This window comes from Protopterus annectens, chromosome 5.part1 (genome assembly GCF_019279795.1).
Source record: "Protopterus annectens isolate FY-2018-M chromosome 5.part1, PAN1.0, whole genome shotgun sequence".
Taxonomy (NCBI): Eukaryota; Metazoa; Chordata; order Ceratodontiformes; family Protopteridae; genus Protopterus; species Protopterus annectens.
In genome coordinates this window covers 173,289,986-173,305,951 of record NC_056736.1, presented here as the reverse complement: position 1 = coordinate 173,305,951, position 15,966 = coordinate 173,289,986, and positions in this window count along the sequence as shown.

Here is a 15,966-nt window from a genome sequence, read left to right as displayed (position 1 = left end):
TTGTGCAGTTGGATGCTTCGAACCATGGGGTGGGGGCTGTACTCATCCAGATTTCTTCAGAGGGAGAAGAGCACCTAGTGGTTTATTTCAGTCATAGGCTCCAACCCAGGGAGGAATGCTATGCAGCTGTAGAAAAGGGATATCTTGCCATAGTGTGGGCACTGCAGAAACGTCAGCCTTATCTGTATGGAAGGAAATTCACTATAGTTACAGATCACAATCCCCTAACATGGTTACCTTGAGGCAACCAGCAAAATGCCAAGTTGCTAATATGGAGTCTAGGGTTGCAAGCATATGACATGACAGTGCAGCACCGCAGTGGGGTTAGCAATGCCAATGCAGATAGGCTCTCAAGACAGGGAATGGGGTAAGGTATACACAGATAGATTCAACCCTCTCAAGCAACGATTCTCAAGTGGCACTTGAAAAAATAGTTTGAGTTCTCAGGGGTGAAGAATTGTGAAGGTTGCCAGCTCAGCTAGATAGAATTTTATAAATAACTCTATGTCATTGTAAATATTAATATGATCCACAGGCTTGTTTTACTAATGTAAGAAAACTGTGTTATGTGCTGAGATTCAAGATTGTAACCACAGTACACCCTGCTGGAAGAAAGCAGAAATGTGTATAAATTCTATGCCTATGTAATGTATGTTTTATAGTAGAAATTGGGATATGCAGAGTTAACTTGGAAAACTCTAAGAAAATAAGTTGATAAGTAAAGAGTTTTGCAATGTGTTATAAAGTCAGTTTATCTCAAGCTAAGAGACAGGATGTCTAGGCTAGGAGTTTCTTTCTATTGTCTTAAGACAGAGATAATTACTAGGTTTCACATGTAAAGTGTTTTTGTATTGCTCTGTGACTTCCTAGCAGCTGTACATCTGAGACATAAGTATTTTTGACAGAGATGTTAAATTCTGGCAGTATCATTTTGCCTGGGAACTAGATGCAAATAGTCATGTCATCTATCATCTAACTAACCCAACAGTAATGTATATTGTTAATTAATTAATTAATTAATTAATTAATTAATTAATTTTATTTTATTTTGCATTTGTTGACCGGGCTAGTCTAACTGGATATATGTCCATTTTCAGTAGAGGCCCGGGGAGAAAAGCTCCAAACATGAATAGTAACAATGTTAAACATATATAAAAAAGACATTTAAAATCACATAAAGTGAAAACATTGGTAAAAAGAAATTATAATACTCAGGTTATAAACTCTGAAAATATTACTGTAAAAAGTATACTAAAAAAACAAAATTATTAGAGTAAAGAAAACAATTATACTAAATACCAATAATGGGTATGAGTACAACCCAGTAAAGACAGAGAAAGGGTTTTATGCTATATAGAATTACTAAGAAGAAAAGAGTAGTACCTAGATTAGGTGGCATAGGATAGAGGAGTAGGGAAAGGTGTTAGAGAAGGAAGGGGGAAAGATATCAGTCTGGGTTAGCACACTGGCAAAGCCAATCAGTTTTAGGATGTTCTTTGAGGTGTTTTTTAAATGGAGGAGTAGATGCTAAGATTGATAGTTCAGAAGGAAGTTGATTCCAGTTTTTACCTGCTGTGTTAGAGAAAAGTGAGTCACCAGCTTTGTTGTTGGATTTAGTTGTGGAAACTAGGAGTTTATTAGCAGAGCGTAGTGTAGCAAGATTTTTATATGGTGTAATCAGATTAGAAAGGATAGGGGTGTTGTAAGGGTGGTATAGGATCTTTAAGTGATAAGTAATTGTTGACAGAGTATATGGTTTTCCAGTTCTAGCCATCCAAGTTGTTTGAGGTTGAGGCAGTGGTGAGTTTTGAAGGGGGAGCATGTAATGAATCTAGCTATGCTATTATAACAGGTGGCAAGTTTGGAGAGGTTATTTTTTGATAGGTTAGTATATATAGCAGAGGCATAGAAAAGGGTAGAAATGAGATGGGTTTGTGCAATAGTTTTCCTGGCAGTAGGGGTAAGGAAGGGTTTAATTCTATAGAGGGTACCGAGTTTTTTGTTAATGGACTTTATGGTGGTGTTGATGTGGTCATCAAAGTTGAGACGATTATCAATTGTAACTCCTAGTAGGCGGGTTGTAGAGTCTGGGGTTATGCTGGTAGCATTGTTAGAGGTTACAGAGAGGGATGGAGTGGGTGATTTATGAGTAGGGGTAAAAAGGAGTAGTTTTGTTTTTTTGGGATTTAGTAGGATACAGTGTTGCATAAACCAGTTTTCAACATTATGAAGAACCGTTTGGGTGAGGGACTGGAGAGATTCTATGTTCTTGTCTGAACAAATTAAGGTGGAATCGTCTGCATATTGAATGCAGGTGGCTTGAGGAATATTTATGTGTAGATCATTAATAAATAAGGAAAACAGAAGGGGACCTAAGATAGAGCCTTGGGGTACCCCAATATTAACAGGAAGTAGTGAAGACAGATTGTTATCCCAAAGGACTGCTTGCTGTCTATTATTCAGATAAGACGTAAACCATTGTAATGCTTGTGGTTCAAGAGGAAGGATCTTTAGTTTGTCTAAAAGTAAGTTATGGTTAACCATATCAAAGGTTTTTGACAGGTCAATGAATAGTGCAGAGGAAAAGGAGTTAATGTTGCAATTTTTATTTATATAGTCTGTGAAAGATAGTAAGCCAGTTGTAGTGCTATAGAATGGTCTGAAGCCATGTTGGCAGTTGGCTAATTGGTTATTTTGTAGTAGGTAGTTAAGTAGTTGTTTGTGAATACATTTTTCCATAATCTTAGCTATTGGGGAGAGTAAGGCAATAGGCCGAAAGTTAGATAGTTCAGTAGAAGACCATCCTTTATGTAAAGGGATGATGTGGGATACTTTCCATATGGATGGAATTTTACCTTCTGAGATGGTTCTGTTAATAAGGATAGAGATGGGATAGTCTATAGCTTTTGCAGCAATTTGTAGGTATTCAGATGGGAGACGGTCAGCAGAAGGGGTACAAGGTTTCAGTTTTTGAAGTAGTTTACAGATGAGAGAGGTAGGTACAGGTTGTATTTGAAAGGTAGGTGATATAGTGTTGGAAGAATTTATTGGAGAAGCAGTAAAGGGAGGTAAAGAATCGGCTAGGGTTTGAATGGCTTCTGTAAAGTAAGTGTTAAAGGCATCAGGGATCTGGTTGGAGTTATTATGGTTAAAACCTACAGGGGCAGGGGTAGCAGAGTGACCTGGACGAAGAAGTTTGTTAATCCCTGACCAAAATTTTTGTGGAGTTTGTTGACTGGTTTGTTGTAGGTGAAGGTAGAAGTCTTTTTTGTCTTTGAGAATATCTTTCTTGGTGGCATTTCTTAGCTGCTTAAAGTGGAGTTGATCTGATGGACATTTGGTAGCTCTCCATTTAGCCCAGATTTTATTTCTAAGGAGCATCTTTTGTTTAGTTTGTTTTGTGAGCCATGGGGCAGGTTTGGATCTTATTCTAGCAGAACGAAGAGGAGCATGGTAATTTAGGATTTGAAGAAATTTGGTGTTAAAATAGTTAACTGCTTTGTTTAGTTGAAGATGGGATAGTGGTGACCAGTCATATGCTTGCAGTTCATTTAAGAAGCTATGTGGGTTAAAGAATTTTTTGAGCGGAGGTTTTAAGATTATGAGTAGTTGGGATATGTACTTTTTGTCTAATAATGTAGGTAAGCATGTTGTCACTGATATTGTCGGGAAGGGTTCCTGGAGTATAAGTTTCAGGGTGGGTATTAATAAGGATCCAGTCAAGAATATATTCCTTACTGGTGGGTTTGTGAATTCTAGTAGGAGTTGATATTAATTGTGAGAATCCAAAGAGATTTATGTGGTTAGTAGGGTTAGTGGAGCTGCAGGAGGACCAGTCAATGTTAAAGTCACCCAGTATAATGGTCTCCTGGGGTAGTTGGGTAGAAAAATAGCTAAGCAAGTTTTCAAGAGTATTAGTATTGTTACCTGGGGGGAGATACATGCAGATTAGATAGATAGATTTGGTGTTATTGATTTGGAGTTTGGTAGTCAGGAGATTGGCTTTGGTGTCAAATGAAGGATGCACATTGAAAGGGAAAATTTGGAGATTAGATTTATAGAGAATGGCTATACCACCACATTTTTTGTTTATACAGTCATATCTAAGGATATTGTAGCCAGTAGGGCTAATTTCCTGGTCTAGTGTGGATTGTTTTAGCCAAGTCTCTGTAAGACATAGGATATCAAATGAGTACACATCAAGGAGTGCATGCAGGTGGGAAATTTTATTGTTGATACTTCTAACATTAAGGTGAGCTATCAGGAGGGAGTTAGGTGGTTTAGTTAATGAAGAAATCATAGGCACTGATAAGTTGTTAAGGTTATTGGTATAGTCAGTATTGGGGCCTGGGTTTGGATGAATATCACCGTCTAGGAGGGGGTGTTGCTGGGGATCTTTTAGGAATTTAAGGATTTTGAAGAAGTTATTAAATGTTTTTTTGGGAGGTGAAGCAATTAAAATGAGATGTTCCATGGAATTTTGATAGTATATAGTTAGAAGTACTGGTTATATTACAGTGGTTAAGGGAGTAAATATAGGAAGAAGGTAATGTTTGTTGTAAGTGATTGTTTTGTTCTGGTAGAGAAAGATTTTCAAAGAGGGTGAGTGAATAAGGTATGGTAAGAGAGGTTATTAAGGTAGTTAAGAGTAGTATGTTTTTGAAAATGGTTTTAAGTGAAGGGGCCATATTTATAGGAAGTTGTAAGTTAAGAATAGGTAGTGAAAGCAGGAGAAATAGAGAAAAAGGAGAGAGTAGTATGAGAGATCTGGGTTAGAAATTATACAGAGAAGAAATTAGTGGAGAATGTTAAGGGGAGGATAAGGGAATTAGCTAGTGTAGTAAGAGGGTAGGACAGTTGGGGGTGTAATTTAATAGAGTTAATTAGTAACAATTGGGGAGGAGGAGATGGGGGAGTGGTGTAGTGATGAGGAGGTTTGTGATAGGTTAGAAGAATGGAGGGGGAGTGGCAAGGGAAGTATAAGTGTAGTGCTAATGGGGTGGGAATTGGGGGTAGGGTATGGCAGCGGAGTGAGCCCACAGGGTGATCAGAGCGGGGCAGACCAAGGAAGGTAAAAGTAGTGAGAAAAACAATCAAGGTAGAAGGTAAGAGCAGGGGATGGTAGGTAAAAAGGCAGAGATTGTGAGTGAAAGGAAGTGGGAAAGAAATGAGCAGGAACCAGGGGGATAGAGGGCTAAAAGGACTAGGAGTGGAAGAGAGGAGGGCAAGTTACAGGGTTAAAATAGACTATGGAAGAGAATAGTAAGGAGAAAAGAGTTCCAAGAGTAGGACTTTTAAATTGAATGGCAAGAATAGAAATTGAGTGAAATAAGAGGTGGTTAAACACTGCCATCTATTGGTCAAAGTCTGGAAGTACACAGTGAGGAAATCACAGAAGCTGGTTATAAGTAAAGAAAAATAAAGGTATTGGAGAAGGAGAGCTATAAGGGGGTCACAGAATAGAGGGTGGGGGCTGGAAGAGTTAAGAGCCAGGAACCGTGGAGTTCAACAAGAGTAGGCAGATCAATTAAAGATCTATCTCAGAGAGAAAAAGAGTGCATTTTGTATTTTTTTCTGAACCTGAACACATCATCTCAGCAGCACTTTGCCTTGCTCGGTAAGTTATTTAGAACCTAATTTCTCTTGGAGATAGATAGGAATATAGCAAGGTTAGTGTAGATGTTTTCTATATTTATGTGAGACTGTCCAACTATGTTATTTTAAAGTATTTCTTGTGACTGTGAACTCTGCTGTCACTGTGTTAAGTTAATAAGTATTGTCTTGTGCTTTTATTATTTATTATTAAATATATTTAAACCTTTTAACTGTGGTTGGTTTTGTGTAGAGATATATAAGCTCATAGAGTACTCGCATGTATTTAGTGACACTGTATAGGCCACTCCTAAATAGCCTTAGCCTTGGTCACACTTACTATTTGGATAGCAGTAACATTACACAGTAGAATTGGACATCCTTTGGTAAGGACCTTTATAGCTGATAAGGGGGTTGCTGGCACGTGGTACTACTGTATAGTCTGGGTAGAAGGGGTCATAGCTAGTGAACCTGCGCCAGCCTTCCCCTGGAGTGTCTGTTTGTTTACATGTAAATAAAACCTCAAAGTGTGTGTGTGCCAGCTACTTGGGCAAGGACATGAAGCACTGATTGGACAGAGAGGGCACTGGAGGTTTTGGTTTGACTACTCAGCTAAGATCTTAACCCTATAGCTCTGCCAGTGGGGAGTCTTACTGGGGATATGGAGAGAAAGGGAGAAACCAGCCCCAGACTGACTGTGATCTCTGTGTGCTCTTAAGGTAAATTTTACTTTAGTCTGTGTGTGTGTGTGTGTGTGTGTGTGTGTGTGTGTACTGTTCATTCTCCCAAGGTGCATGTCCCTCAATGGTGTTAGTGGTGAAGATTGAGGCTCCCTGATTACTGGGCTAGTGTACGGGTGTCACAACAGTGATGATTCTTTAGGAGTGAATAAGCTATACTGAGCAACACAGAACATAGTGGCATGCTGTTCACAAAAGTAGGGCCATTAAATGATGTTAGTTACAATTTGGGCAAGTGAAATGCATAATAAGTAGCCAATTACTCATGGTGAACCTACAAACATACCTGTATAAAGCATGCATTCACCCTGCAGTCTGTTTTTTCCTCAATACTCTGAAGCATTGGGGTACTGACTTGGACATTTTAACTCATGAAATAATGCTAGGGGCTGCTGCAGCTATACTACATCTGCATGTACTATAGGCTGAAGTCCATGCCTCTGGTGCTGCTAACAAGAGGCCTAGGATGAGAAGGAAAAGAGTATTCAGGCCCAGAGTAACCTTCAAGAGCTACATGTGCTGGAGATTGTAGAGCACTACAGGGTGGACAGCAACATATTACAAGAACTAACTGAGCTCTGCCACCCTCAACTCAGAGCTAGAGCCAACAGACAGAACTCATTCCAGTGGAAACAAAGGTATGTGTAGCCATTAGGATGCTAGTTACAGGTACATTTCAGAGACCTTCACAAAAAACAAATTCCACGAAAAAGGAACACCACTCAATGGACAGAATAAATTATTTAATTAACACAGTTCTGGTACCTCGGCCTTTCACCTTCTAATGGGACATTTTACAAATACAATTCTGTCCCTTTACTTACCCCCAGTTCCATTATTTAATTAACTAATTAACTGTTTCATTGACAAGTACTAATAGACTTTTGAGCTATTGCACTTTTCCATGTAAACAGAATAATATTAAACATTAAGTTGACAATTATGACAATTTTAAATACATTTTAAATGCATGTCAATATATAATTAAATACATTATTAAATACATTTCAAACACACTTAATACATTATCCAAATACATTTTAAATGCATTTTCATGTATATTATAAAGTGCCTTTTTTATATACATGTTTCATATACATTTTAAAGTGCATTTTTCATATACATTTTAAAGTGCATTTTTGATTACATACTTGCGTCCTTATTTGAAATATTCAAATTATTCTCTAAATTCATTCCATTGGGATACAAAGTATGAAAATTAATTATCAACCTGTTCTCTAGTCTATTTAATTCCTTCTTAAAATTTCTCCTGTTACCAATGGGTCATGCAAGAACATTGAAAAACAAACTACTACCTAAACCCTTATGTTTAGACAAAAAGTGCATGGCTACTGGACTTTCTAACTTGCTCCTTCTTAAATCACCTAAGTGTTCCAAAATTCGAACCTTGGTCTTCCTAGTTGTTTGGCCAATGTACCAGCATGTTGCATGACATCCGCAACCTATCACATAAATCACCCCGCAGCTGTTACAATTAAAAAATCATTGGCCCTGTAAAGTTTCTTATTAATTTTATACCCATGTAAGTTACTGACCCAATTACACACTGAACAATTTCCACAATAATAAGTACCCACTGTTCAAAGACAAACTGGGGACATGATTTAGGTCTCACAGGCATCTGCATCAAGGATACTCCCCCAGTTCCTAGATGCTATATTACCATGTGTCAGTGAGCACATATCTTTTCCCCTCTCCCTTGAGGTAAGGGCCAGCAATATGCAACAATTCTACTGTGTAGCACACAACCCTGAGGTACTGGGTGCCATAGATTGCACCCCTATACACATCAAGGCTCCACCTGGTGAGTGGGTTAGAATCTATGTTAAACTGCCAAGTCATGTGCAATGCCCAGGGGATAATCCTGAATGTGTTGGCTGGCAGCTCTTGCAGTTATCACAACTCCCATATCTGGCAAACACCGCAGCTGTACCAGATGTTTGCTTGAGGAGGCATCCCACACAGCCATTTACTGGGGGATGCTGGCTAGCTCTAGAACTGTGGATGATGATGCCCATCAGTAATGCACACACACCAACAGAAGAATGCCATAATGTGGTGCATGCACAAACTAGGAACATCATAAAGCATGTGTTGGCTGCTGAAATTATGGTTCCTGTGCCTAGATATATCTGGTGGAGCCTTGCTGTATTCTCCAGCCACATGTACACATATATTCACAGTATGTGCTATGCTACACAGTATGATTCTGCAGATACAGCTGCACCATGAGCAGCACAGGGAAGGTATACATAGCCCCCTACCATTGTCTAGGTCACTACAGCCACAGTCACAGGAGGACTCAGAGGTTGAGCCCCCTCCTGATGTCCATGTAGGTGGATGTAGGTGTGGTCAGTAAATAATGGCATTGGCTAAGAGACAAACCATAGCACATTCACTGACAACCTATGGCCCTAGGGGCTAACACCTTACTCCTACTCACATATAGAAATGAAAAATGATGGCAGGCAACCCACACAATCTGTACCTACTCATCTATTGGCTGTGTACTGCTTGCATCAGACAGAGTCAGCCCAGATCTATGGTTATGTCAGCTGCTGCATTTGCAAGGTAAGTCTGTATCCTCCACAGTACTTTATAATGATTATTATGATATGGCATTGTATGCATGGATATGGTACATTATGCAAGTAAATATAGGCGCTACTTCCACAGAAATTCCATCCACATGGAACTACAGATACACATTCCACCACCTTCTTCCCAGGAGTAGTCACTAGGCCCCATGCATGGAATACTCATGCAGACATTCTGCAACAGATTACTGGTACATCTGTCAAGGGAGATGTTAGACAGCGGGATGATATGATAGTCAGACTGCTGTGTATCCCAGCAAAACAAGTGGTGGTGTTCTACCACCCCCAACACAGTGGTGTTCCCTTGAAACTGCTGTAACACAAACTGAGCAATGGGATAGCAACATGCCAGGCAGTCTCAGTGTAGTAGCAAAGAAATTGATCATACATTCTATATCTTACTTAGCACAGGAATAACTATATATGTATGTCTGCATTTGAATATGGGATGAATACTTGCTGTCTGTCTGTGTAGCTCAAAGGACTAGTGAAATTAGCTAGTATAGTGGTGATTAGGGTTCTAGTCTAGACATAACTACTTAGTTACACGTTAGGTAGCATTACTTTTTGTTTTATAGACCATCAGCCTTGTGTGTGGTGCAATATTATTACGTTTTCTGACATATTAATTACATCACACAACTGAATAAAGTCCTAGCCAAGTTTAGTGACATGCAACAGTGCAGAAACAGGGACAGATGTCATATTTTATGTGTAACACACAAATCCTGGACTATAGTACAGGTAGGTGTTGGCTGGATTCATTTAAAAATCTACACACACACACATATATATATATATATATATATATATATATATATATATATATATGTATAGTTACGTCCTTGTTATCTACAGATATGTTTTATATGTCTCTATTGTCTTACATATCCTGATAATGGTGATTAAAGCTACAGCATGACACATATACAATGCTGCTTGGAGGATCAAATGTAAGGGTTCAGCATTAGATAGTAAACTTTCCTACATTCCCCTGTGCCTGCTGGATGTCACAATGCATGCACAAACAGGTGAACAGGTGGTGTTATGTACCATGTTGTGTATGCATGCATTGGCAGGACACATTGTTTTTGCCTGCATGCTTGCCCATCCAAATGCAAACAGCCACATATGGGCAAAATGGCTACTGTTGACACATAGCTAGGATAAACTCCACTCCACTAACTACCTTGATTATAGCAAGCTCAGATGCTCATAAGCCAGTACTTATTATACAGCACAAACTGCTTCTTCTTCTTGTAACATTTGGTAATGTCTGGTATGCACTTCACAGATAAAGATTCTAGTTGTCTACTGATGTACTCTGTTCTTCATCTGTAAATATGTTGTAAGTAATTGCTATGTTAATTGTTATTCACTATGTAATCCAATGTATATACTGTCTGTTTATTTTAAATGTGGAGCTTTTCTCCCCGGGCCTCCACTGAAAATGGACCTACGTCCAGTCGGACATTCCCGGTCAACAAATTTAAATAAATAACTAAATAAAATAAACAACAGTTATCTGACTGCAAGGTTACTAGATGCAGAGAGCAGTTGAGAAGCAATGTCACTCTGCAGCCCACACACACTGTTTAACACTAGCCTTGTTTATGTATTCCACTAGTATTTGCCTGCAGTCATGTGTAAAATAGATTTAAGCCATGGCAGCATGTGCTTTAAGTACTGTAATTTGTAGTTTGTAACACTAGATAGGTAGGGGTTCTAATCTCACACTTGTACACATTTATGTGTGTGTGTGTGTGTGTGTGTGTGTGTGTGTGTGTGTGTGTGTGTGTGTGTGTGTGTGTGTGTGTGTGTGTGTGTGTGTGTGTGTGTGTGTGTGTGTATGTGTGCACCTCCATGCATAACAAATGAGAGTCCCATATTTCATTGGGCTTGCACATTTTGCCCCGTGTAGGTGTCGCCTTCCAAACCCCCTTTCTTCCACTAGGACTGCTGATGTCATGTATCTTAGCACTACCAACTTCCACAGTAATGTCAGACTTAAGCTGTGGTACATGCTGTCAATGGTATGATCTGTAGTATGCAGCACTAGACAGTTAGTGGTTCTAATCTCAGTCTGGTCCACTTGGTGTGTGTGTGTTTGTGTGTGTGTGTGTGTGTGTGTGTGTGTGTGTGTGTGTGTGTGTGTGTGTGTGTGTGTGTGTGTGTGTGTACATCCTCTGCATAATAAAGGGGAATACCACATTTCAATGTGCCTGCACTTTTTGGCCCTTGCAAGTGCTGCCAGCCTCCAAACCCTCTCTTCCACAAGGCCTGCTAATGGCAATACTATGTTTGATCTGTAGTGTGTAACATTAGACAGGTTGTGGTTCTAATCTCACTCTAGTTTACTTTGGGTGTGTGTATGCATCCCCCTGCATTACAAATGACAATCCCACATTTCAATGGGCCTGCACTTTTTGGCCCTTACAGGTGCTGCTGGCCTCCAAACCCCTCTCTTCCACAAGGCCTACTGATGTCATGCACCTTAACACTACCAATTGTGATGGTAATACCAGATTTAAGCTGTGCCATGTGCTGTAACTGCTGTGATTTGTACTGTGTAATACTAGATAGGCAGAGGTTCTAATCTAGCTCAGTTCAACTTGGTGTTTATGTGTATGTGCATCCCCCTGCATAGCAATGGACCTGCCCATGCAGGTGCTGTCAGTTTCCAAACCCCTCTCTTCCACAAGCCCTCTGATATCATATACCTTAACACTACCAATTGCCATGACAGTGTCAAACATAAGCTGTGGCATGTGCTGTAAATCCTGTGGGCTATAGTATATAAACACTAGATAGGTAGGGGTTCTAATCTTACTCCAATCCACAGGCTGTGTTTATGTGTGCATCCTTCTGCAAAATAAATGCGATTACCACACTGACTTAGAGAGAGGTAGGGTTTTGCAGTATTTTGGTTGTTGTAGGTGACATATGCCGACAAAGTCCTGACCAGAACAAAGCCTGCTGGTGTCATTTGCCATAACCTTACCTAAAGAGATGTTAATGGCACACTTGAGGCATGGCATGTGCATTAAGTGCTGTGATCTTTAGTGTGTACCATTAGATAAGTAGGTGTTCTAATCTAGTTTCAGCTGACTTGAACTGTGTATGATGTACACTTTTCTGTGTATATGAATTGAAGGTGATGATATTCTCACTGTAGCCAGGAGTGGGTGTGCAGATGTTTCAACATTTTCCACCAGCATATGGGATCATCGGTTCCTTGGACAGTAGTAGCCTAATGGACATATGTGACATAAAATTCTAGTCACATTCTAACCTTATTTACACAATCAGCACATATTGTCACTGTCCACAAGGGACAGACATGCAGAAGCCCTGTGGTGACATGACAATTTTCCATGCAATCATACAGATTGCATCTGAAGATGGCCAATGAGGTACACTGTTTGCCATTAGGTGGGGGTCTGCTTCAATAGTTTTTGATAGTGTGGTACACATATTTCCCCCACCAGCATGTATTATTAATGTCACATACCAGGTAATGGGACCCGATAACATCCCAGGCTACACCCTACATGAACACAGGCAGGGACTTGCAGCACCTTTAGGTGCTCTATTCAAAGAAAAACAGAGTACCAGCTTTTTCCCAGCTGAGTGGGGGACAGCCAGTGTCATCCCACTGCACAAAGGTGAAGCATCCACCGATCCAGCAAATTATAGACCCATCAGCCTAACTAGCCTGATCTGTAAGCCATGGGATGGCATATTATGGAACTCAATCCCACATAGTTTGGTTTCATCAGGAGAAGTCATGCCTGCTAAATTTGATTGACTTCCTTGAGACAGTCTCCAAAGCCATGGTCAATGGGAAGACCATGCACACCACTTACCCATACCTGACCAAAACCTTTAATACTATTCCCCCTCAGATATAATAGATAAACTCTCTCAACTAGGCATGAGTCTGTACATTACCAGATGTGTAGCAAACTGGCTTACTCTTAGAACCCACCTACATAAAATAGGGGAAGCCACCTCAAACAGTAGACCTGTAATCAGTGGTGCATGCCAGGGATTTGTCCTGGGGCCTATGTTGTTTGGGATGTAGTTTTCTGAGGTGAAGGACAAAATCAGTGGGCTATGGCTGACCATGTCTGGAGATGACTGCACGCTGGCCACTGTCATCAATTCCTTTAGTGATGTGGAAATCCTCCAAGAGGGTCTCACCTAAACAAATGACTGGTGCCAGAAACATGGCCTCAAACTGAATGCTAAAAATGCCTCATGATTACCTTTAGGGAGAGTGATACCCCCATAAATCATCACAATAATAACAAGGACCTAAGCACCCAATCAATTGTGAGGGGCTTGGGTACCCAGGTTGATAGCAAACTGACTTTTGACCATCATATTGCCTCCATTGTACAGAAAGCTTTCTACATGGCCCACCTCATTAGGAAGGCTATCTCATCCAGGGACAAGGAGGTCATAACATCACTGTATTCTTTCCTTATAAGACCCACTACTGTTTACAATACCCTTTTTGCATGTAACTCACAAAGCACATGCAGCAGTTTCAGAAACCACAGAGGTTCTCACCAGGATAATCCAGGGCCTCAAACATCTAACCAACACAGATAGGCAAAAAGCTTTGTCCCACTACTTAGTCTCATACAGACTCCTCAGAGGTAGCCTCTGTCTGGCATACACAGCAATCTGAGACCCCACCTTGATGAGACTGCTGCACATATGCAAGACAAGCTCTACTTGAGTAACCTGTAAATGTGACCTCAACCTGGTCTGTGACATCAATAGGACTTTGTGGGACATATTTGTATCCCAGGGACTCCCCCTTCTGTGGAATAGATTCCCTCTCACATCAAGCCAAGTACCTCATTAATCCATTGTAAGTGCAACCTGGAAAACTGGATGGGGAACAGAAAATGCACTTCTGGAATTCCACCTGTGTCCCTGCTGGACAGGGGTATCAGGGTCTAACATGTTGGAGCAGACACTAAATTCTTGGACAGGTTTATAAGACCTCAGGCCAATAGCCTAGTAGCTTCCTATGATCCTATGTCCTTACAGTGGTAATACATGTACCATTCTACTCACAGAGTTGAAGCATGTCCAATATAGCAAGGTCACACAATGTCCTGTATGCAAGTCAGAGATCACTTTGGAGTCATCTGTGTGACATAAGTTACAATGACAGTAATTGCACACAATTCCCATAGGTCAGATATTGGGGACTTGAAGTTCCCTTGTAAGGGGAGCTTGTGTTGTGTCCAATTAGTGGTGGTGCTTGCAAAGGCACATGAGAAAATAGCCATTGCAGTGAAATATTGGCATGCTGAGAGAAGAGCACACAGGTGTTATAAACACAGTATTCTTGAGTGACAGTGCCCTCACTAATGACACAAGCATGGTATACTACCCATCTGACCCCTGTGGAGACATTGTGATCTATGGTAATGTAGGTATAAACCTGTGTGGCCAGGCCCGTGTGCCCATGTATAGCACCCCTGAGTATGTACATCAGGTGTGGCTAATGAAGTGCTACTTACCAGGAACATTGCTGTTACTGATGGAAATTATACTACATACACATTTTTATGGGGTTACAGCCATGAGTATGGGAACAGGCATATTTTCATGAAGACCATCTAGTGGAAGAGTGACATAACTGGGAGATTGTATGACTGCTCCTAGTTTGTTGTGCCATGAGGTGCTTCTTGTGCTCCTGTCAGCTACAGCCAAGTTTATGCAGTTGTAAAGATGGCACACTTTGCAGTGAAGAGGTAGATGTCCGTGTATGCACAGAGAACTTGTTCAATTCTGTGGTCATTACTCTAGTCTTGCTAGTCTGCACTGCCTGTCAGGCTACCAGACAGCAGACTAGATGTTGTGTGACATGAACTGGGAACACAGACATGTTTTCCAGTTACATAAATGTACAGTCTTACATACATAGGACAGGTGTGGGTACACACACTTAGGCCAAAGGTGGCCAACCCTCTACAGTACACCTCAGATCCATGGCATGCAGACATGTGCCATGAAGTTGATGATGGTCAGGCTGTATGAACTGCTATGACATTCTGATATGACAAAGATCACTGCCACTGTGGTGCTTGCCTGAGCAACATTGCATGTGTATGTCACTGGACATTGTACATCATATTGTGACACTGCATTTGTGCTCCAACTCACCATTTGCATATTACCCAACTGAAACCCAAGAACCCTGGAATACTAGGCATAATACATGCCACACTATAATGATTGCTCTGATTGCTACTCAAGGATTATACCTGGCAAAGGGTATGTCAAAGCTACCGAGCCTTGCATGAAGTGGGGAACTATGAGGATGAACAAACAGGCTTTGGCCTTCACCTTATGTTGAGTTTGGTACTAATGTTTTGCTTTTGGTGTGAGACAAAGTGTAGGAGCATGGTATACCAGGAGAGAGTGGTTACGCTGAGACCAGCTGTTGTAGTATCCAGGCACCAGCTATTCAGGGGCCCTTCTTCTTGCCAGCATTCCTCACAAGGTAATTGTGGCAGTGCAGTACACACTGTTTAAGAGGTGTGCAGTTGCAGGATAACTGTGTGAACAGTGCCTCCGTACCTTTCACAGGGTGTACATATGAATCATCCCCATTGTTTGCCTATGGTCTCTACAGACACAGTCATGTAGGTAGACTACCTTCTTGGAAACTATGCTGGAATTAAAGTGAATACATAGTTACACACAGGGCAAGTAGCATGTAGTAACAACTGGTGTCCCCAGATGTCTCAGCAGTGTCACACTTATCGCCATTAAAACACTTACCATGGAAATGATTACTAACTATGTAGTACACCTGCAGACACTGGCCCAAACCCAGTTTGTGTTGCTCAAGGTCAGAGCATGCCTACCCTAAGCTTTGTACTGAATTCATTGTTACAGACTGTGATGAATGAGGGGAAAATGACTCACCCCACCTACCATGGCCTGACAATGCATTCATCAAGATTAGGCCATCAGGTATTGTGGAC